At 32.2% G+C, this 26,271-nt stretch overlaps 1 pseudogene; it reads left to right on the top strand.

Annotated features, from left to right (window-relative positions):
* The window catches only part of LOC149533240 (G-type lectin S-receptor-like serine/threonine-protein kinase LECRK2), a 120,314-nt pseudogene extending 102,472 nt beyond the window's left edge, over window positions 1-17,842 (top strand).
* Window positions 17,843-26,271: the final 8,429 nt, after the last annotated feature.

A 26,271-nucleotide genomic window follows, 5' to 3' on the forward strand; every position in this document is an offset into this window, starting at 1 on the left:
CTCCATTTGGAAGACTCCAAGCAATCCGCCCATAAAAATTGTCTCACCACATAATCAAAATCTTTTAGGAATCCTACAAGGGCAACCTGAAGCATGCATCTATAAATGGGAAAAGCCTGCACAACTGACTTAATCAACTGGAACCGACCATCAAAGGATAGTCAATGATGAGTCCAATGATTAAATTTAGCCTAAAACTTATCCAAGCTTATCTTCCAAGACTCCTTGGGAAGTCTCCTCACCGAGATGAGAATACCAAGGTAAGTCAAAGGGAGGTTGCTGATCTAAAATCTTAGAGTACTTGCAATCCTTTCCTGAATGTGGCCAAGAGTATTAATAAAGATAGAAGATTTTCCTTCATTAACCTGCTGCTCAGAAGCAACCAAATAAGCATCCAAGACCCTTCATAGATTAAAGGCCTCCTGCATAGTAGCCATCCCCGTCAAAGGAGTATCATCTACAAATTTTAGATGAGTTTTCGTAGGTAACGTGCCACCCCATCTCCAACCTTGAATGAAACCATCCTCCACATTTCGCTTAATCCATCTCCCCAAGCCTTCTGCCAAAAGAATGAACAAATAAGGGGAAAGAGGATCTCCTTGATGAAGCCCTCTAGAAGCTCCAAAAATCTTAGAATGGCTTCCATTAATAAGCATCAAAAAGGATACTAAAGTTACATAGCTCCAAACCCACTAAATCCATTGTTGTGCAAAGCCAAAAGCACTCAAAATCTGCTGAAGGAAGGACCACCTCACCCTATCATAAGCCTTAGCCATGTCAAGCTTGATAAACATCACTTTTTCTTTTGAATTAGCCATAGAATGGATAACCTTAGTTGCAATAAAAATTCCATCCAGAATATGCCTACCCGCAACAAAACCACCTTGCTCTTTAGAGATCAATTCCACAAGCCCCTTCTTCAACCTATTTACAATAATTTTAGCAATAATTTAATCGATGACATTGCATAAAGAGATGGGCAAAAAATTTCCTTAACTTATCAGCCCCGTCATTCTTGGGAATAAGGACCAGATGATCAAGTTTGATTATATCCCAAAATTCTTGAAAAAACTCTATTGGGAAACCATCTGACCCTAGCGCTTTCCCTTTCTTCATATTAAACACAACCCCTACAAGCTCTTCCAGTGAGATATCTCTCATGAGTTGCTGATTCAAATCTCCAAATACAAGAGATGGAATACAAGAAAGAATCTGTGCTTCCTCAGGAGACCCCCTTGCGAATCCTCTTGAAAGAGAGATTCAAAGTACTAAACTGCCTCCCTAGACATATTTGAAAAGGAAGAAAGATGATCTCCCCTATCATTCACCAATCCAAAGATAGAGTTACCATGGCACCTGGCTTTCACAAAGTTGATGAAGAAAGCTATGTTTTTGTCCCTCTTCTGAAGCCATTCAATATGTGCCTTCTATTTCCAATACAATTCCTCTCATAGCTCCCACTCTTCTAATAGTTTGTTAGCCTAAGCTTCATCTTGAAGAAATTCAACTGTTACCCCTTCCTACCTTATCCTTCTTGTGACACCATCTAGATCTACCTGAGCCAAAGCCTTTTCATAGAAGATATTCCCAAAATGCAAACAATTCCACTATTTGAGCTCAAATTTAACATATTGAAGTAGCTTAGCAAAGACATACCATGAGGTTTTGTAAGTTGGTCTACCTTTCTTCCACCACTCAGAGACCAAGTCCTACAAAGATGAGTCCCATAACCACATAATCTAGAACCTAAAAGAAGGTTTCTGAAGCATCTGAGATGACTTCATAAAGAATTTAATAGGCCAATGATCTAAACCTCTCCAATCAAGGATTTCAGAGTAAGAAGTCCACATTCCTCCAACCTAGTAACAAGAGACTAAAAATCAATCTAACCTTTCTACAACATAAAAATCTCCAACCCGACGATTTTTCTAGGTAAACTAACCATTGTTGGGTTTGACATCCACAAGATTCAGGGCATTGATATTATCTCAAAACAATAGTGCAGAAGGATCCAACCTCCTAGTTCCTTCACACTTCTCAGCTAACACACAAATAGCATTGAAATCTCCAGCCAAAATCCAAGGATGAAAAGTCAACATGCTATGGATCAACCTGATGTGAGACCACAAAACTTGTTTACCTTGAAGATCAGTAGGAGCATAAATATTGGAAAATAATATGATGTCCCCTATCTCTAGGCAAGTAGCAATCATAGACATAGAAGATTTAGAGGAAATCTACCAAAGAGGCTAGATTTTTTGAGGATTCCATAAGCATGCCAGCCCCCCCGAAGCTCCTAGAGCTCCAATGCACTAACACTCCCCACTGCTCCACAACCTAGGCATCACACCTTCCATACTCTCAATAGATAACTTAGTTTCCTATAAAAATACAACATCAAGACCTTGCCTTCTTATTAACTTGTGAATAGCTTTTTGTCTAGGGCCACTGTTCAAGCCTCATACATTCCATGATATAACAATCATAACAATCATTTCAAGGGGCCTGAAAAAATAGAATCTAGAGGTTTGACTGCCCTTGACTCCACCAAATTTTCATCGGCCAATTTCATCTTTTCCATATCCTTTTTCCTGCAAGGTTTAACAAATTTCTCTGCCCCACCCTTCTTGATATCTTTTTGCAAAATGCCCAATTTGGGAGGAGGCTTAGGCTTTGCTACCAAATCTGATCCACTATTTTGCCCAATAGATGGGGAATCAACTCCAACTGGGTAAAAGCACAAACCTGTGTCACCTTTTATGAAGAAACATGATATCAAAATATGACAGTTCAACATTAATGAGAAAAAAAATGGTATTTGTGTTTAGAATTTGAAAATGATGTAAACTGATGAAATGTGTAGAATTGGATGAAATTTATGCCTATCATTTTTTTAATTTAATTGAGTAAGAATTTATTCATTTCTTTTATTTTGAAGTCCCTTTTTTAACTATAAAAAATATAGGGTGTAGTTCTCGTCAAAAAAAAAAAAAATGCAAATCATCTTTTTTTGTTTTGATTTGAATATATCTTATAGATGACATGTATATCTAGTGCACAAAAAAAGAAATAATTATTTTTTATCTATATTTTATTTGTTATAAGTACTCAAGCTTGACCTTCTCAGAAGCCAACAATTTTTTCCTCTCGTCAAAACTTCTGAATCAAATCTACACCTTGAGAAAAAATTACATATTCATGAAGAGGACTCTGTCCTCTAGAGATAAATATAATTTTTTTTTTTTTTTGGTATGATTTACTATTTTTTCCCCTTTTTTAAGTGAGCATCTTCTAAAATGTTGAAATATCGACTTATTATATTTTAAAATTCTAACATATTATAACCAATCAAAACACTCAAAAATTTATATAATGATGATATTGAATCTAAGATCTATAAAAGGGTGTTTCTAGTTTTTGAATAAAATTGAGTTTTGATAGAGAAATGAAATTTCACCAAAATAGGTTTTGATATCACAAATGGTGACACAAATCTATGCTTTTACCCACCTGTAGAAACAATGGCCAAGGGTTCTTGCACCTCAGAAATCCCCTTTTTCTTATCTACTACTAGTTACCAACAATCCTCCCCCAGTGGATCCATAGAGGAATAAAGAACTAGATCCTCTTGGGTTAAGTCCACCAGCCCTTGATCCAAATTGACCAAACCTGGGTTAACTTCCTATTGACTGAGCTCATCCAAAATCTCAAATCTATTGAAGGTATTGTCCTCTTGCCTTTCTTTAAATGACCTCTTTTGACCCCTATTCCTATTTTGAGCCCTAATCAGAGTAGATCCATTAGAAGTACCTACCTCATCATGAGAAATATGTTTTTGTTTATCTATCTTAGGAGGGTTTCTCACAGGCTATGAAGGCTGGGATTCTCGAGGCATGTTTCTTGGGCATCACTTCTACAAATGACCATATTCTCGACACAATCGACAGTGAAAAGGAAAATTTTCATAGTCTAAATGTTGCACCCAATAATAAGAACCTACACACATCTCTATTGCATTTGGTAAAGGCCTACTTAGGTCAATTTCAACACAAATGCATGTGAAAGGCATTACCTTTTTATCTAAGGTCTGGGATGAAGTCCCGACAAGATTTCCAAGCACTGAGGCCAAAAGGTGTAGCACATCCTCTCAAAAGCATTTCACTAGAAATCTTGGCAAGTGAACCCACATTGGGACACGATTTGGAAGCTCCTCTATGGGATTGAAACCATCATGCCATGGCTTGATAAACAACCTGACCTTATTATGAAAATAAGGGCCTCCCTCAAATACCCTGTTGCGATCTGCTGTGCAATTAAAAGTAACCATAAAATAGCTATTTGCAAACAAAATTATCTCCATTTCCCCTTCTAGCTCCCAAATCCTTCGAGCCCAAACCTCCAAAAATTGCAAAGAGACTCTCATCCCCAAAAAATTATAGTATAAGGAGTGTTGTGAATAGTACTCCACATCTTCAACAATCATTTCAACTGGAATAACCAGCTTTAGCTTCTCTTCACACCTCTTGAGGCATCCATTAGTCTTTGTAATCCTTGAGGTATTCGATACCCCAAAATTAGTAGTACCAGATTTTGAAACAAATAGATTGTTGTCAAAGGTCTTCATCCCTTGATTTCAAACCTTAGGGCCTACAGCCACCTGAAAATCCAATTGGGAGCTTCTCCCAGTCGTCTCACCCTTGGCATCCTCCATTCTTACAAAGAAAGAATGGGAAAAGGACCTTCACCCACCCTAAGTCCACCCACACTAGAAATCCACCCAAACAATGGAAAGGAGAGTAGACCAATGCCTTGGCCCAACAGATCACCATGCCATAGATTGACCTTTCTACACATAGCATTAAATAAGCAAAAAAAAACATCCACGAAACTCCACCCACACCAAAATGAACGCTTGACCATTGGAAATCTGGCCCAATCCACAACCCGACAGCAGAGCCACCACCTCCACAGTGCAAGAAGAGACCAAATATAGCTAGGGCATAAGTGCCCTAGCTCAAGAAGCATCTCAGATGCCCATCGCATGCCATTCCTCACCTTTTAATTTATATAATCAAAATTGAAACAATAATATAATATAGTTTAACCCAATATTTTATTACTCATTTATATTTATATACAATGATATTATCTTTATTTTATGTAAGAGAAGGATTTTGACCATAATTGTATAATAAGTTGTATATAGTTTACATTTCATTCAAAATTGGTAATTTGAAAACCTACACTTGGAATAATCTTAGAGAACTTAGAGCATGAAACTAAATGAAGCTATCTACATACTACACATTTTGTATTTTGACAAGATCTTTGTGCCTTCTATATACCAAAATTTCAACTAAATTTGAGCACTAGCTACTAGTGATATAAAATATAGAGATAGACTGTCTAGAGAAAGACATACTACAAAATAAGTAATATAAAGATAGTGGGCAACCAAAATATTTGTAATTTAGACCTCTTGGTGGAAGGCATGCTACTATTATATCACCTTTGAATTCATCGTTAAGGCTATAGCTCTTGTGTATTTCTAATCAAAATACTGGAGAATGACTTTTTGGAAAAAAATTTAGTGCCCTCGTTAGGATTCATGACAAGGGATTAACTGCCTCCTATGTACTATAAGTTGAGTGGTTGTATCAGACATTGATAGATTAGTCTTTTGGTACAATGACAACCCCACTCTAACAAGTGATACTAGAGATTGGTCACAGATTTAAATCCTTAGACCCTCAGGTAACGCAGAGGGAGAGATTGTTGGAAAATATTTCAATTCTCATCTCAAGATTCCTAAAAGGGCTCAATAGCCTCATCTATACTATATTTTGAGTGGTTGTATCAAGCATTTATAGATTAGTCTTTTGGTGCAATGAAAACCCCACTCTAACATGACTTCCTTCCTTTTTCTAAATTTCTTCAAGTTCATGCATGTGAAGGTAAGGTCATAGAAATCATTGACTATAATAGAGAATGCAATGTGTTAGTGATGTTTCAAACAAAACTTGATAATTGATTTCCCCTATTTAAACAAGAATTTTGAATATAACAAGGTTATTTAACATTTAATTAAAGCTATATAGAGGCAATAGTTTTTTTTAATGATTAAATCATTTATACTTTTGTCAAGGTTTCCAATTGCCTTGGCTATCAATCTAACTCTATCTATATTTAATAACCAATATATCCTTTTAATTTTTACATTTGACTTTACAATTGATTGATTTTCAAATAATCATTACCAAAACAATAATGTAATAGAATTCAAAAAAATATTTTATTACTCATTTACATTCATATACAATGATATTATCTTTATTTTATGTAAGAGAAGGATTTCAACCATAAGTATATAATAAGTTGTACATAGAGATTACATTTCATTCAAAATTGGCTATCTGAAAACCTACACTTGGACTATTCTTAGAGAACTTAAAGCATGAAATTAAATGAAGCCGACTATATACTACACATTTTGTATTTTTTGACAAGATCTTTGTGCCTTCTATATACCAAAATTTGAACTAAATTTGAGCACAAGCTACTAGTGATATAAATTATAGAGATGAACTACCTAGAGAAATACACACTACAAAATAAGTAATATAAAGATAGTGGGAAAACAAAATATTTGTAATTCAAACCTCTTGATGGTAGGCATCCTACTATTATACCACCTTTGAATTCATCTTTAAGGTCTATAGCTCTTGCATATTCCTAATAAAAATACTAGAGAATGACTTGTTGGAAATTTGTTTAATGGTCCCCTCAAGATTCGTGACAAGGGCATAACCACCTCCTTTGTACTGTAAGTTGAATGGTTGTATCAGACATTGATAGATTAGTTTTTTTGTACAACAACAACCTGACTCTAATAAGTGATACTAGAGCTTGGTCACAAGTTTGAATCCTTAGACCTTCAGGTAATGTTGAGGGAGAGATTTTTGGAAAAAAATTCAATGCTCATCTTAGGATTCTTGAAAGTGGCTTAATAGCATCCTCTATACTATAAGTTGAGTGGCTGTATTAAGCATTTATAGATTAGTCTTTTGGTATAATGTAAACTCCACTCTAACATGGCTATCTTCCTTTTACCAAATTTCTTCAAGTTAAGGCATATGAAGGTAACATCATAGAAATCATTGAGATTCAAATGTGATGAGATCCAATAGCTAGAAGAATTGAATTAGGCTTCTACCCATTCATGACTAGGGTCAATGATGATACCATAACGTAGTAGGAAGTGAATATTTTATTCCATTTTTGGCCAAATTTAATCAAAATGAACCTAATCTCCAATCCTCATTGTGGGTCTCCAACATCTCTTCTTATAAAACAAACTACCAAAATGGGATTTAATGTATTCTTCTAGTTAAGGAATATCTGCATTCTAATTAATGTTAAAGACTAGTTGATGAAGCCTTTTCATCCAAATTCCATAAAAAATATTGGTGTAGATATGAACTATATCCCAATATGAAATCTTAGCCCTAATAAGAAAAGTTATAAGAGTGACAATGACATTGCTATAGTAATTAAGGAAACACCATGAACACATAGGAAAAGACCAGAGAGTAAAAATTTTATAGCTAGATAAAGGAGGGGAAGCGAGATCTCAAAAAATCCAGAAAGAGCTAACAAAGATGAGTGACAAAAATGAGAGCTTGAAAAAAGATAATGATGAAAAATATGGCTACAATATGAGAGAAGAGAGAAGGAATACCAGACAATTATTGAGGGGAGGTTGAACACATAATGAAAATAAGAGGGCCAAACAAACAAACCCAAATAGGGAGAAAGGAAAACACAAGAAATATAAAAACTATAAATGAACAAAAGCTAGGGGGGATGAGGAATAAATAAAAGAAAAAAGAAAAAAGAAATTAAGGGAGACGAAGCTATAACCAAGGACTAAACAAATAAGGGGGAAAAAAAGAAAAGAAAATGATAACATGAAAAAAGTGAGAATCACAAGCTACTGAGTTTAGACTATAACTAAAGTCTTCTAATAGGATTAGTAGAACTAAGGGGATCTAGAACCTAAAGAGTTGAATGGTTTTAAAGTGTTATATAATTGAGAAGGTGATAATATTAAATAAAATATTCTACGATTATTTTCCCATAAACACCTTTGTTGGCTACAAAATCTACTTCTTTGTTGGCTTCACAATAGATGTGAGTAATGGAGGTTTCTTCAAATTCATCTAATAATGTTAATGCATACTCAAGTTTGGAGTTTAAAACTATGGATTTGGAGTACTTCTTTTCCTAAGTGCATTCAATATTATTTGTGAATCTCCTTCAATAACTAACTTTATGATGCCCATTTCAAGGATAAGACTTAATCCTTCTATTAAGGCCTCTAGTTTTGCTAAATTATTAGATATTACCCCTAATGGCTTAACTCTTTTAATGATGAAATTTCTTTATCGGTACAAATTCTATGCCCTAGCTCTTATTGGTTGGGGTTACCTCTAGGAGCCCCATCAAAGTTTAGCTTTGCTCAACCTCCTTGAGGTGATATCCATCTGCATGCTACTCAGGCCACTTCTTTTGATTTTGGGTAATTCATCTAAGGATTAATTAAATAAACTATGCTAGTTATTGCACATTTTAGAATCTCATTCCAAAAAGGATCCTTCTTCATTGTATGAGTTTGTAAGGTTATTGTAGGCTACTTGTACAATACATCTAATTTATTTAGAAATGGGTGGATTTTTAATCTTTTATTTTTTAAAATTCTTCCATTAATTTCTTTTTGTAATCCCCATAGTAGAATAGATGGGAAGATTTTCTAAAGATTGTTACAAACCATAGAGTTCCAATTTTTAGGCTAGCCTTTGAAAAAATCCAAAAGGTTATCAAGTAGTGTTGTTTTCCAATCCAGTTTTTGGCATAACCAATGCCAACATTGCTATGAAAATGTATATTTAAATAATAAGTAATAGATTCATATATTTTTCTATAGAGGGAGCACCTAGATGGTCCCTCAAAACATGTTTTGGTAAATTGATCCACAATTGAGATTCTCTTCTAAAGGGCCAACCAAAGAAAGATACAAACTTTTGGGAGACGAATTGAATTCCAACACTTCGTTAAGATGGACAGTGATCTTATCCCATTTTGAGGCTCCCCAAATTAGCTTACCCTCTCTTTCCTTATGATTGAAAAACATTTTTCCTATAAATTGTTCAAACATACACCTTTCTACATTTGAAAGGGGAGCATCTTCCATGGATTTCTACTACCAACATTTGTACTGAAGGTCATCGAATTTAAATTTATAATATTTGACTCTTTTTCCCCAAGAAATTTTTAGGATATCTTTAATGTTAGCTAGTAGGTTAAATGTATCTGAGGGAGGGAGTCCATCTCAAGAATTTTCCCAAAATAATGCCTCCTTGCCTAATCCAATGTTCCACCTAAGATTATGAGTTATAAGAGGGAAATAATTCATCATAAAGTTCCAAATTTTGGATCCATTTGGAGGATTCCTTTTTTGAAAGAGGGAGAAGGGAATAATGCTCTTAAAATATTTATGAAATAAGGCTTTAGCTTATTCACTTTCACTTTCTTGGTATATTCTCCATATTAATTTAGCTCCTAAAACCTTTATTTTCCAACTTAAATTTTTGAATCCTAATCCTCTAAGTTTTTTTTGTCTACAAATCTAATCCCATTTAATTAAGGCTTGTTTCTTCTTTTCTATTGTACCTTTCTAGAAAAAGTTTCTTAGTTTTTTGTATAACTTACTTTTAAATCCTTTAGGAAGCGAAATGTGGGTATAGTAGTTAATACTTCCTTTATCATAGTGGATTTACCATTTTCCTTTCCAACTCTCACTTTTTTGGTCTATTTTGTTTGTGATTGGATTCTAAGAATCTATTATGAATACCATTTTTTTATTGGATACAAATGCATCTACAAGGAAATGATCCTTTTCTATATCCTATTAAATTACAAATGTTATTTTCTAATTTATGGGGTGTATTAAGAAAGAATTTTTTTGATCGGGCTATGTTTACTTTTTTGTCCTAAAGCTTCCATGTAGGTTTTATTTACTTATTTGAAGTTTTGGGCCTTTTCCAAAGTGCTTTACCCTGGAAGGATTATATCTTCTATGAATTGTTGATGAGTAATACTCAGAATTCCCTTAGTGATTAGGATTCCTTAAAAATTTCTAGTTAATTATGGAATTTAATATCTTTAACAAAGACTTTCACCAAGATTATTAAATGAAAAGATGAGATTGGGTTCACTTTCCTAATACCTCTTGATATATTAAATAAACCTTCACAGGTCCCATTGATAAGCAAGGATATTTTACATGTTGAGATACATTTTTATATTAAATTAATCCATTGACATCAGAACCCAAATACTTCAAAGTTTGATCCGCGATGTGTAATGCCTACCCCTACTTGACTTTTATGATTTGTTGTGATTGAATTCTTTTAGGCTAGTTTTGTGATTTCATTTTATCTTTAGCAATGTTGGGTTACCGGAATTGATTAATTGTATTTCATATTCAATTAATATATGTGTTGAGTTACTTTAGTACTAGGCATTTTAGTTATTTCATGATTGTTTCAATGATGATATATATGTTCATTTAGTGATTTTCAGTTATTTAATGATGTTAGTTAGACAAATGATTTTTATGTGATTTCTATGGATACTTACCCCATACTTGTATGTGTATGGTTTGTGTGTATGTTTTCTTTATGTTTGATGTTTCTAATGTGGTTGAGGAAGGAAGTTGTAGTCACCTACTAGTCAACATCTACACAATGCACCACTTCCTACCATTGCCTATTTAGTTTAGAATATTGTGTTTGTACATGCATGGATTTTATAAGTACCAGGTATCAACTTCCCTAAATTGCCAGGATCAACATACCCTATTGTAGTATTTCAATGGTATAAATGTGGAGATAACTCTTGAGTCCAAATCCTAACCTAAGCCAATTGTCGTAGAAAATAGGACAAGTATCTAAGTTAGTTTCACCTTTTTGAATTCATCAAGTGACATGAATTCATGATTTTAACCCTAGAATTGATATTGTCCTTTGTCTTCAGTTTAGTTGTCATTTTTTGTTTTGAGGGTCTATGATGTTTTTCTATTTTAATTAAAAGATAATTTAATGAAAATTTTATAAAGAAAATTTAATATTTAATTATATTTAATTAATTGATAAATTAATTAAATCAAAGAATTAAATTTAAAAGATTTAATTAAAGTTCTAATTTTGATAAATTTATATTTATTTTATTTATTTATTAATTATTATTTAGGAGTTTTATTTTAATAATAAACATTAAATAATAATATTAGTTGAGTAATAAATATTATTTGATTAAAAAAAAATTTAAAATATGTGAGTATTTGAATAATTAAAAACTAATTAAATTTATGCTTTAAATAAAAAGTCTAAAATTAGAAGTCTAAATTTAGAGGTCTAAAATTAGAGGTCTAAATTTGGAAGTCTAATTTTAGAGGTATAAATTTATAAAATTTGTTAAAGAAAGATTAGAATATGATGTTATTTAATTACATTATTAAATATGTACTTCACTTTAAAATATTTATTTTAAAAGTCTAATTTAAGAAGTTGAATAAAAATAGAATTAAAGGATTAAAAGATTAAAGATTTAGTTTTTTTTTTATTATGATTATTTAATTAACAATTATTAGATTAGAGTTGCATTTAAAAAATGAGCTTTAATATTCTTATTAATTTAAATAATAAGCTATGCTTTAAATAGTGCTTGTACTAATTAATAAAGTGGAGGAAAATAAAATATAAAAGAATATTTTAATTAAAAAGTTCTTTCAATGTGCATGAAAGAATTAAATTTAAAAGATTATATTAAAGTTCTATTTTTGACATATTTATATTTATTTAATTTAACGATAATTATTTAGGGGTTTATTTTAATACTAAAATCTAAATAATGTTATTAATTGAGTTAATAAATATATTAGTAAAAAAATGTCTCGTGAATTTATTTAAATAAAAGAATGAAAATTTAAAGATAAAGTTATGGTTCTAATTATGGCATAGTTATATTTATTTAATTTAATGATAATTATTTAGGAGTTTATTTTAATAATAAACTCTAAATAATATTATTAATTAAATTAATAAATAGATTATTAAAAATACTTCAAAAATTAATAAGGGAGAGAAAGCTTTAATTTAATAAAGTTTATTTTAATTAAATTGCATAAAGTGTGTGCATGAAAATTAAAATATAATAATTAAAGATAAAGAGTTTTCACATGATTTATTGATCAAAGACCTTATTTGGGAGGGGGGGAAAAAACTCTTTATTAAGGAAATTAGAGCTCATTTCTAGACACACAGGTTTGGAAGAGCCAATTTTTGAAAAGAGGGTTTTTGAAGGAAAAGGAAGATTCTTGCATGTTTACAAGTGCATTTATTGTTTTAGCATCAGATCCAAGTAGGATCTTGTGGGTTTATGCAGTAGTTGCTCGTTCATCAAATTCCTATCTTCTCCATGTCTATTGTGTTTCTATTTTCAAAATTTCTCTAGGTTGAAACCCTTATCTGAGAAAATTGATTTCCATTATAGAATTGTTTGTAATTTAATATAAAAACCTTTAGTAAATATTGAACTTTAAGGTTTTCAAAACCTAATGAATTATGAAATTCACTTTTGTATGCACTTTTTTTTATGATATGTGATTTTACTATTGGGTGTTGGGTTGACTTAGCTTTAACCAATCACGGTGTTTACCAGAGGCTTGGGAGTTTTGTTTGTGATGTCATGATGATGCATTATATACAATCTTTTATACTCAACCATGGTAATGTCCCTTGTATGCTCTATGAGGTGTTTTGATCTATTGATTATTGTTGCTTTCCAATGCTCTTGTGTGAAATTGAGATGATGGTGTGACCTATTTGACATAACTTTTGAGTCTTCGATCAGTTGCATATGGATTTCTTTCCAGTCACTTGTATAGGATTGAGGTGTTTTTATGATTTGTTCTTGGTGATGCTATGTTATGACATGGTTTGGTTTATTTATAATTGATTTTGGGATCAATCCTATTAGGATGATCATTTTGGTGGAATCGATGATTATGATCAGTGATTTTTGGTACTTATTAGTTGCTTGTTTAAGAATTGATGTATGATATGTGGTCTTTTGAGATCTTTTAATTTTACTAAGCTTAGGATAGGTTATTTGTATGTCATGTTGGGAAGTGGCTTGCAATGGAGGCTAAGACCCTAAAAAGGCTAATGGGTAACTTATTGTAGGTTGTTTAATAAGTGATAACATTTAATTAAATGGGTTTAAAATGAATTAATAAGATATTGGTACTATAGAAAGTCACTAGGGGGCCGAAGGATTAAAATACTAGCTGAGTAACCTTAGAGTTGACTCATTAGTATGCCTTGGCAGTACAAAAGGATATTAGTGCCACATAGAGTCACTAGGGGGGTAGAGGATTGAAAGACTAGCTAGATAACCCTAGAGTTGGTTCATGCAATGACACTTGCCCACATGCATAATAGATTTCATATGTGTTTATATTGCCTCTAGGTTTAGTTGATACTTGTGTCTCACTGTCTTGGTACCCTTTTAGATAGTTTTCTTTAGGTGATTCCTTGAACATAGATGTTGGTTTTTGAATCTTGAGTTTGTTATCTTGTTTGAGACTTGAGTTTATCTCTTCAGTGTGGTGGGAGTGAGTCTTTTTAGGTTCCACAAGGTCGGGTGGTAGTGCTTTCCCTTATACCATTGAGATTCAACTGTCGGATGCCATTGCTGGATGTGTTTGTGCAGATGTTCCTTTCTATCTATTCCTGTATTTCTATAATGGATGGTTATACTTAGTGCATTGTATTTGATTTCATAGATATTACAAGATGATGTAATTTATTTACTGATGTATATTATTTTAGCCTTTCATACCCTATGACCTATACAGTGGATGACTGTGCATTCTCTTTATTGCCAAGTGGCATCATATATAATTGTATATTATTTAAATAGAATTTGTACTTGTAGTTATTATTTAGTATAGATGTGTTATATATTGGATTTAATATTAATTAAATTTAAATGTGATTCAATGTCATCAGATTTTTAAGGAATGCAATATGTTTATGTGTTGCTTGTGTATGAATGTATATTATTGCTTTTGCTATATTTATATCTGTTGTTAAGTTATTATCTTTATTTTTTTTTTTTAAAGTTTGGAAAACTTAGTAAATTTTTAGGCTAACTTCTTTTGGGTCACATGGTGGGGCATTACATGATGAAGTATTAGTTTTCATTTTAGTAGCTTTGACATGGTGCATTGGAGAATAGTCTATGTTGGTTTGAGCTTGGGGTTCACTATATCTGGATATGACTATAGAACACTTCCAGTCATATGTAGTGTGTGAAAAATTTGATTGACCTCCATAAGAGGCATTATTTTTTACAGTGTGGTCCATTCTTGCAGAGCATGCATTATCTTATTCATTAAATATGGATTCTATGAGTGTCTCGTGGCATATGCTATTTTCATGTGAATTATAGAGGTAAATGAGGAAGATGACATTGAGGGTATTAGAGCTAGAATGTTGCTGGGACTGTAGGAAATTATATTAGAAACTCTCAGTAGGTTCATTCCAATATTATTTTGTGCAAAAATTGGCACAAGTTCTTTTTATGATATTTCTTGTGTATGCAAAGCTAGGAATGTTTTCTCATTGAAAACAATGTCCTTGTTTTGAATAACCTTCTTCTCCACTAGATCCCAAATTAGTCCTCCTTGTAACCGAAAAAAATTCCCTTTTGTGATTTGAAATCTAATTTGGTTCTCTTTTCTTTGGGCACATGCACATAGGCTTCACATCCAAAGACCCAAATATGAGAATATGAAACTCTTCTTCCTTTCCATTCCTCTTCCTGAATTCTGAAATTCAACCTTGAAGAACGACTTCGATTAATTAGATACACGATTGTATTACATAATTCAGCCTAAAAATATTTTCCCAAATGTACATTTGAAATCATAAATCGAGCTTTCTCAAATATAGTCCTATTGAGCCTTTCTGCTACACCATTTTCTGGACGGGTCTAGGGAACAAATTTCACCCTTAGAATACCATTATCTACACAATAGCTATTAGACTCCAGCAAATAAAACTCACCTCCATTATCTATTTTCAAACATTTAATCTTGTGGCCTCTTTGGTTTTCAACAAGAGCTTTGAAAACTTTGAATTGAGAAAAGACTTCATATTTATTAGTCATCATATATATATATATATATATATATATATATATATATATATATATATATATATATATATATATATATATATATATATATATATATATATATATATATATATATATATATATATATATATATAGATTTTTTCCTAGTACAATCATTAAGGAAACTACCCAAAAACTCTGCACCTCCTAAATAATTTACCTCAATAGCACCGAAGACATCCAAGTGCACAGGTTTCTATGGACTTGTATTTATGTCATGCCCATCTTTCAAGAAGTTGACTTGCTTTTTCTTTCTGTAAAGACAATTTTTACAAAACTTGAAGTTTACTAATTGGGGACCCAGTACTTGATCCCTTTTGAGAATTACCTCAAGGTCTTTGTTCCTCATGTGGCCTAATATTTGATCCCAAAGTGTCACATCATCATCCATGACTTCTAGAACAACACCTACTTTGGTAGGCTTTTCAAAGAGATAAAGGTCCTACCAACTTTATTTCCATTGGCAGTGATCCTCGAACCCTTGGTGACTTTCCAAGTATTCAGATGAAACAATGGATTATATACTTATGCAACAAGCTAACTAACACAAATCAAATTTCATATCAACGTGGGGACATGATGAACATCCTTTAACAACCATTAGCCTCTATCTTCCAATTGTAAAATAATGCAACCATTGCACCAACTATTTCACAAGATTTATTGTCTCCAAGAAATACTTCTTCAAATTTTCATTCATGCTAATTTTTGAAGCAATCCATACATGAAGTGGCATGAAAGAAGGTTCCTAAATCTATCACCCTAGAATTTAATTTTGTGTCACTTGTATTAAGAATTAAAATAATTTCATCTTTCTCATAGGTTGTATTTGCTTCAGTATTCCTTACTTTTTCTTGTGATTTCTTGTAATCCTGACAATTTTTCTTTGAGTGGCCACGCTTACCACAAAACCAACACTCTCCATTCCTACATCTTGACTTTGATTGATTAGGTGATCTAGCTTTCCTTTTATTGTAATGATTGCTACCTCTATGATGGCTTTTTCCCCTTCGCTCGGTGTTTACCATGGTAAGAGCATAAATGGATGAGAATTATTTGTTACTCATTCTCATATCTTCACTAAGTAAAGTGGCAAAAAATTCATAGACCAACTTTGTCTTTGTGGACTTTGAAGTGCTTACTATTGTAACTATGGGACCCCAAGTGTTAGGTAAGGAACACAACAAGATGATGGCTTTGGCTTCATCACCTTGAGTCATACCAATTGAATTTTCTTGACATAATAAAGCATTCAAATCATTTATATGATTTGACATTTAAGTCCCTTCCTTCATTTTCGATTGGTAGAGATTCTTCATAATGATTTTTTTTTTGTAGCTGATGTCATCTCATACATGTTTTGAAGTTGATCCCAAATTTTGTTTTTTGTTTTTCATTCAAAATATTGAACAAGATATTTTGTGATAGTGAGAGAAAGATCAATGCCATCACTTTCTCAATAGCCTTTATCCAATCTTTATCCATCATTGAATTTGGTTTCTTACTTTTCCCTTCAATTATAATTGATAGGTATTGCTTGATCAACAAGAATCACATCTGCACTTTCTGCAGGCTAAAGTTTTTGCCTATGAATTTCTCTTGTTTTGCATCCTCCATTTTCTTGGAAGTTAAACATTGATTTCCAATCTGCACAACTTATGCTCTGATACCAATTGAAAATTTTTAATATGAAAAGAAAACAACAAATATAAGTAGAATAGATGAGAAGAAAAAATAACACAATATCTAGATCCTAGTTCACCACAATAGTGGCTATGTCTAGACCACAAAGTATTGTATTAAATGTATCATTGTATGTTTACAAATGAATAGGAGAAACATATAAATAAGATCTAATTAAATTACATATGAAAGGTCTCATAAAACCAAGAGACACATAATTAGAGGGAAAACAAATAATGACCATTGGCTTTCAACATATCAACAAAGTCACCAATGGGACAATGCAGGGCATCCTGTATCTACACAAAGAATCCACAACACAAACTGTGCACTATGATATAAAGCCCAAGAGCATCTTATTGGACAACAACATCAATCCAAAGATGCAAATTTTGGGTTGGTGTAATTGATGAAGGTGGAGTAGACACAAATTTTTATAGGAGGTTGGGGATCAAAGGTCTACATAGTGTCAAAGTGGCACAAAAACCTGGCAATCACTATCAAAGTGGATGTCTACAACTTTGGTATGATGTTATTGTAAATCATTTATTGTAGGAAAACCATCAAGTTAGATGCCCCAAAAAAGAAAGGTTTCTTTTTTTAGTGGGTTTATGATTGCTTGAAACACAACTTGCTTGAAAAATTAGTAGAGAAGTAGCGATCAGGGGCAACCATAATTGATTCCTATTAGCTGGAAAAAATGGTTTTGGTGGGTCTTCAGTTTATTCAAGAGAACCCATTATAGAGGCCATCAATAAAGAAGGTTGATTAGATGTTGGAAGGAACAATTCAGATTGCACTACCACCTTCTCTACAATATTTCATCAGTTTATTGTGATTACTTATTAAACTATTTGCCCTGAGATATTTGAGCCCTCTCTCTTTCTTCTCAAAAGTAATAGCATTAGTGTCCATTCATCAACTATTGTAAGTAGTAGTATTTGAGTATTGGATAAATAGGGTTTCTTAGCTCAACATGCGATTTTGATAGCTCTTCCTAACATCTATAATTTAATATTAATTTTGTCCTAGTTTTGAATATACTTTCTTCTTACATAACGGGATTTAGTTTATTTTCATCCCAATTTTCAAATAAAGATGTAATGTATTAAGTTATTGAGATAGTTATTTAAATTTATAATTAGATGGAATTTTGTATTTATATGTTCAATTATTAATTTATGAATTTAAACTTTAAAAAAATATTTAATATATTATAAATAGTTTTATAAAGTTAATAAAAGTTGATCGTATTTACAGATAAAATTATAAAGTATAAAGATTGATTGTTTTCCCTGCAATACTTGAGCCCTCCCTCTTTCTTCTCAAAAGTAATATTAGAATTGTTCATTCATCAACTATACTAAGTAGTAGTAGAGTATGCGATAAATAGCTTTTCTTAACTACCATGTTCAACATGCTATTTTGCAAGCTCTTCTTAACATCAATAATTGAATATTAATTTTGTCTCAATTTTGAATATGTTTTCTTCTTAAATTGGTGGATTTAGTTTATTTTCATCCCAATTTTCAAATAAAGATGTAATGTATTAAGTTATTAAGATAGTTATTTAAATTTAGAATTAGATGGAATTTGCAGTTTTATGTTCAATTGTCAGTCCCTGTCTTTTAAAGTCAAAGACTAATGTTTTCATATCAATTAAAAACCATTAATCTTGCTTTCAAACTTCTTCAATCATAGAAAAAAACTCTTATGGTTCATACTATTTTAATTTTTCTAATTTCTATTTTATTCAAATTTCACTATTTTCCTATTCGTCCGCTCTGATTTTTCTAGTGGTTTTATTAGTCTCGTTTCTATTAAATAAAAAAATTAAGTAATGGCCAACCAAGAGTGGCTATTTGAAAACTTAAAATAGTTCCAACCTTTTTCCTAATATCATATGTGAAGAGAAGCATTAAGCACGTTTTGGATAGTTGGCAACTTAAATGCTTAAATATTTAGTATTGTTATTATTAATGTTAAATGTTGCATTAAAACCTACAATTGGATTGGGAGAGTGCAATGTTAAAGCAAGAATAAAATAATACAACTAGGTTCAATTCCTATTTGAAATTTCTAAAGAAAACTGTGTAGATTTGTAAACTTTTCAAGCTTTTAAATTTTCAAAATAGACAGTGCAAAATTTTAACCTATTCAAGTTTCACTATAGTGTTCTCTTAAAATAGGGGCATTTCTATTTGTGGGAGTTGGAAGCTAAGAAATTTTTTTGCCAAAATCCTTCAAAGCTTCTCCTCGTAAAACAATCAAACTCATTCATTGTACAGTATAGATTTTCCAATTCGAGCTCTCTTTTCTTAAATTTTGTTTCCTACAAATTTTTTAGTTATAGCGGTAACTATAGATTGATGTTATCTACAAATTAAGGCATTGTTTAGGCATTATTGGCTTTAGTTTTCCATTATTAGGTTGTATAAATATTTCATTCTTTGTCAAATCTTATGCCATTGCTCAGACATAGGCTAACAAGAATTATATTTTGTAGAAAGCCTCTCCAACCACCTATGCATTGAGAAGCATTCTTCATTTGAGGCTTGCACACCATGTAAAATTGTACATGTACAATATAGTTATACTAGAAAAAGATATATAAATGGGACTATACACCTCTGTCGGTTCTCTTCAACCTCTTTCATATGCTCTAGTCCATGGCTACACCAACCATTATTGTGCACTTAGTCAGGTGTTAAAGTTTCATATTTTGAACTCATATTATCTAGCTGATAATGTTGAGAAAAGGGCTTTGAATTTAGCGCTTTTTCCAAATGGATGTCCTCATAAATAATCCTTATGAATGCCATCAAATTTAGGATTTTAACTAATACAAATGTTTGGAAAAAGGGCTTGGTTGATTTCAATAGAACAATAAATGCTCACAATCAATAATTATCCTACACACTACAATTCTTTGTTGCTTCTAATTTGGAATTTCTAAAAAAAAAAATTCTTCTTTTTGTTACTTGCTTACAAAATGGGGAGAGTTGGGTAAAATGTAGATGGATTGTGATTTAGGGCTAGAGGATATACTAAATAAATATGTGAATGTCATGGAATAGACATGTTGTACAAATGGGCTAGGGGGTTGGATTTTTTCTCCAACTTAGTGCTAGCAAGAAGACATTCTAAAAATATTGGAGGCACAAATTGTGCATCTAAAATGCGATAAGGGTTACAATGTTCTTAGGACATAATTGATGTATTTTTGCACAGAGTCCTTTGTGCTTACAATGGGTGCACATACCATTTTTTCATAGATTTTCTTTCTATAGTATTCCTCAAATTGTACTGAATTTTGTTTTTGTATTTCATATAACTAAGCATATATCTATTTTTTCCCTTCATATACTTGGATCATTAAGATTGAGTTCATCTTTGTTGACATTTTGATAAGAGAATTTTTTAGAATTAAATAGATAGATACAAAAAATCAACCCACCTATCAAGATGACAAGGAAAAAATAGGTGAAATTAGGTGAAAAAAAGATTGAAAGAAATTGATCCAAAAATAGCTCTCTAAAATTTGTTTTCCCATCTTTAAGAATTTGAAACAAAAAAGAATATAATAAACAATCTGACTATTTGTCTTTGGTCTAGTTTTCTGACAATAACCCATGTTCTGATTGACATGATATCATCAACACCATGTATTGGCTCTAAATCTCATCTACACAAAAACCTAACAAGGGTTTTTCATATAGATTTGTACACAATATCTAACACGATCTCTACAAATCAAGTTTTCCGTGAAGTGTAAAAATAATATACAAATCGAGTTCATGTCCTAAAAAAGTATTTTGTATCTTGGCCACCGACTCTCCCATGCAGCCACACATAGAAAACACATTTTAGGGTTTTTATAATTCTTGACTTTTCTTGGAAGTTCTTAGAAAAGAGTTTAAAAAACATTACAATTCTATTGATTAGGAAAAAACATTGTTTGGAGATAGACTATTGATGATGGTTGAGTGATTTGGCTAGGATGTTTTTTGTCATTAGATTCCTATACACACAGATCTATGATCTATACTATGGCCTTTTCTTAAACATAACTCTACCACCAATACCTCATTCCATGCAATAGCTATCAATTTCTCAAGAAAATGAATCAAGTGCGAGCCCTTTGTGTAGATTGCCTTCAATTTATGTAATTTCTAGTACAAAGCAGAGTTTTAGAATAATATAGTTGTCATTATCCTTATCTAGACTAAATGATGAGTGACTTATATATATTTTTGTAACTTTTGACTCACTAGACCCAAAAACTTGAATATGCAATTAGTATTCTGATTGTTATAGGTAAGGTATCGTCTTGCCAACTTTGAACATGAGACCTTCAGATTGCATAGTTCTTTAAAATGGGTATCAACTTTCACTTCATATTTATATGACTCACATTGGTGATGATAGATTTATAAGAATGTTATATGGTGACTGAGTTTACTTATCTATACTTTTTTCATAGATTTGTATATTTTTATCAGTTATTAGTTGTCTAATCCACGTATACCACTACAATTATAAATATCTATTTTTTTTAATATATTATAGTTAGTATAGTAAACATTATATATTTTCCTTCCTTGTTGACTTAATGCCTCTTCCAACACTTTAGTGATATAATATCTATTTTTTTCCCACTATATGTGTCATGTAGGATGAATGAATATGTATTTTTATTGGCTAATATGTATTTATATTCATTTATGACTTATATTCCTCTCTGTTATTGTATTGGTATTTATAGTTGTTCATAGTATGTCCAAAGTGGAATGTATTGACTAGTTGTTATTCCTAGTTGCATTATAAGATTGTATTTTCAGTTCTCCTTTAGGTTCTCACATATTTATTGTTATAATTTCTTTACATATCATCATTGTGTATCACTAGTCGCCAAGACTTCAATGCTTTGTCCTCTGATGATTCTTCCATTATAAAAATAATTATTTTATTTATTTCTATATTATTTTCACTCTTTTATGAGTCATATTATATCACTTGTTGACAAGAGCTATAGTTCTTTTTTTCCTTTTCTTCTTTGTCTCTTGCACAATTTTGATGTTTTTAGTTCTTAGATTATTTAACTTTCCATAATCATATTGTTTTTGATTAAGAACAACATATTTTCAAGGGTGTCTAAAACCCTGTACAACTCTAAAGATTTTCAATAAGTGCATAAACAAATATATAGCAAACAAAAGTAGAACTAGTCACCCTCCAAACAAAGGGTAACCTAGGTGAGAAAAATCTTATCACCAACCAAAAGTAAAGATCCAACAAGGGGGCAGAGCTAGATATTTCATGATTTGCCCTTTGATTTAAAGCCTCCCTTGCACAATCAAAGGTGCATTTCTAAAGGAGGAGCAGATAGTCTTGTATTCTTTCTTTTTACTACAGTCCAACCATCCTCCACCTTAGCTACCTTAGCAATCCAATCCCCAGAAGAAATAGAACAATGAAGCCCAGAGAAATCCTAAACACCAAGAATTCTCCTAGAAGAGTCCAAAGCCAACTAGCCCCCCAAAGAACTAGGAGGTAGGTTCAAACTAGGGGTAGGGACAGGAAGGTCCTGGCCCCCAATAAGATCAAGAAGAAAATCCAGTAGAGGGGTAGTAGAAGGAACAATGATAACCTCCTCTAACACTGGCACCAAAAAATCATCAACAAAGGAATCATTCATAGATACAATCACTGAATCCAAAGGTGCATCCCTAGACTTAACCACCGTATAGTGTTCAAAAGAGGCCCCTGACCACCACGTAGATGGTCATCTAGATTTACTCTTCACAACAACACAATGAGAAGCAATGTGACCAATCTTATGACATTTTCTATAGTGAAAAAAGGATACCTTCATAATCTAATACTTGGGTCCAAGAGCCTCTTGAGGAATCCAAACAAACCTTCTTAGGGAGACCCTTAGAAATATCCATCTCTACAAGAAATTGAGCATATGTCGAATGAAAGTTATCTAAAGTGTTTGAGTCCACATATAAAAAAATCACCAATGGCAGCCCCAATAGCTTTGTAAACTAAATCTAGCTAGAGATGCATCAAGAGATTTAGAATTTGGACCTAGATAGGAACCTTGTTAAAGGATTCAGTAAGTAGATGGAAATCCATATGCAACGATTTGGCCATAAGAGGATATATGTCCTCCCATGAAAAACTAGTATTGCACAAAATAATATTCCTATCTTTAACAAAATTAAAATTTACTATGAAAAATCCTTTACCCACTGAAAAAATGTGCATCTCACTATCTAAAATTGTCTCCCAATGCTTATAAATTCAAGCATGAAGATTAGAAAGTGAGGTCCAAATACACTGAAATTTAAAGATAGCAGTAAAGGAAGAGAGCTCATCTACCGTACCTAAAATATTATTGACTATTTCAAAGTTCAAGAGTACCCTTATAGGGTTTTAAACAAATATAAGGGAAGCTTCACAGGTACAAGAAGGTTTAAAAGAGCAACTCGAGCAGCACCATGAAGACCCACCTCAATTGTGGCCACATCGGCATAGGAGGTAGATCTACCCCTTGAAGGCATAGGAGAAGCTGACCTAGAACTAGTAACAATAGTAGAAGGCATAGCACTCCCACACCCAAAACATCAACCAACGTGTAGCAACCAAAAACCAGTGGCCGCGACATAGAGAGGTGAAGTACCCAAGTGAACTGGATCACAAGCACAAAGGAAACTGACTAGTGACTAGTGACAGAAGCATCCTACAATCTCAGACTAGTGAAGAGCATGCAAAATAGGCCAATGGCCATCGCAAGGGCTACGAGAGCTAACCTAGGCCATAGCTAGGGTAGTGGTAGTGACCTTCACGGCTAGGGTAGTAGTAGTGGTAGTGACCAATGCATATTGTTAACTCTTATCTATCATGTTATTTTTTCATAATGATATTATTAATCATCACCTACCTTGTATTCTTCTAATTAGAGAACAACTTTAAAATCCAAATGATTGGTAGGTTCATCAAGTAAAATATGGGTAGGTTGAACACACAAAGCTCTTTCCAAAGAGATTCGCATATACCATCCTTCACTAAGATTTGGTAGGATAGATTAGCATATCTTTTTTCAAATCTAAACCAGAAAAGATTTTTGATGCCTGTGCTTGTACTACATCAGATTCTACCACTTACAATACTTCGTACAACTTTGCCAATTTTTCACTGCTATCATCATCATCACCCACCCTATCTTCCTAAGACAAGTTTCTTGACATCTAAACCTATAGTTACAGATCTACCAATTCCTTGTTTGCAGAAAAAATATAGCCTCCAAGGAAAATCTAGCATCGCCAATAACCTCTTGCTCAACTAGTAGTATATCAATATTTTTTGTCACAAGAATCTTTCTCCATGCTAAGGGCTTTAATAGAGTAGACTTTCCCTTCCCATTTGGTCAAACAAGCTAGTAGCACTTTCAGTGACAAAATTTAAAAGAGGAAATCTTTAGAAGCCCCTTACCATAGGAAGATACTAAGAAGCTACCAATGATGATCTATCCTTAACATTGGCAACTAAATTTAAAGTAAAAATGATAACTAATCAAATAAAAATAGTAGATACAAAGTGGAAGGGTTTTTAAATCAGGAACTTCACACAATTTCTAAACTAAAACCAATTTTACAAATATATTGCACCTAAAATTGTTAGATTAATGTAAGCCTCAAGTCATGTATTGGAAATTATATGTATTTTTGATTGCTAGCTAGCATCTAAACTATTATAACCCCTTTTAATTACTATTTTTGTACCACCTTGAATTGCATCTACCATTTTATTTAAACAATATTCCCCTCCCTCCCTATTTGAAGCTGATAGATTAAAAAGAGGGAAAATTATTATTTTTCATTCTTATATGAAAGAGAAAACACTTCAACAACCTTAGTGACAGAAATTTATATTCAAATATAATATAAAATCTAAGAAATGAAATCTAAACATGTTGTGTTACACCTAGACCTTGGCATGCTTAATGCCTAGAATTGTCGAGGATATGCATAGAGTAGAAATTTCTATTCAAGGTAAGAAAAATGTTGTGCAACCTTGGCTTTTTTCGAAGAATTTTATAGCCTTTTATTCTTTAGTTTGAAAGAAAAATCTAGAAATCTACCAAAGTATTGTTCATTTTTTATTCACTCCACATTGATGCAATTTGTTTATGAATATGCAATAGATTGATGTCATTCTATAGGTTGCCAGGACTTGTGTTTTCCTATGCAACAACCTCAACATTAGCCTCAACAAGAAACATACTATTAGGTCCTCCACCATCTGCAACCATTTTTGTACCACCTTGACCCATCGCATGTACTAGTTTTTCAAAACAATATTCCCCTCCCTCCCTTTTTGAAGTTGATAGATAAACTAGAGGGAAAATTAAATATTTTGATTCTTATATGAAAGATAAAACACTTTAGTGACCTTGTGGATAGGCATTTATATTCAAATATAATGCAAAATATAAGAAACAAATTTTGAACTTGTGTTACGCTTAGTGATGCAAGAGCATCCTGGCTATAAGAGAAATCTTGCATCACCCAAAAATATTTTCATTTTAGTCTTTTCTATTTTAATAAGGACTAGTCGACAAGGTGGTTACTATTTATGTGAACTTTCTATTTTTAATATGTTTTTCAGACAAGCTTGGAGTGAAAAATCTCACTCTCCAATTTAAGTATTAGAAAAGTAATTGCAGATTTTTGATGGAAATATTTGCAAAAAAAAAATTAGGCTCACTGTTCGAGGCCTTAGAGTGCCTGGATGAGGTCAAAAAAACATGATGGAAGGGTGCATGCATTGTTCCAAGCATGTAGATCAGGAGTTGGCATTTCCAAAAATTGGTTATAATAGTCAATTAGAGCAATGGTTCATGAGTTATGGTCTTTCAAAGTTGGGCTACCCAAACTATATAAAATAATTTTCAGAGATGTATTTTGTTGACTCTATATGTGTTGTTAGGGTCTGTCAGCCCTAGGTATTAAGTTTCAATGTCTAAACCTTCTTGGGCATAATAAAATTGCCAATTTAACAAAGGCCCAAACATTATCTAGGACAGCTCTGGGTGATAGTTCACAACATTGTCTTGCAGATTAATGTAATGAAGGTACCTATGTGGGTTAGCATATTGTACTTATGAATTTGCAATTCCACATTTGTGGCACAAATAAGAAATCCATTATTTTTCTCTTTCATTTTTTGTTGTTTCTTTTTTTCTGTTATGGTTTATGG

Source organism: Cupressus sempervirens, chromosome 10 (genome assembly GCF_028749045.1).
Source record: "Cupressus sempervirens isolate cs-2001-9-10 chromosome 10, ASM2874904v1, whole genome shotgun sequence".
In the NCBI taxonomy this organism is placed as follows: domain Eukaryota; kingdom Viridiplantae; phylum Streptophyta; class Pinopsida; order Cupressales; family Cupressaceae; genus Cupressus; species Cupressus sempervirens.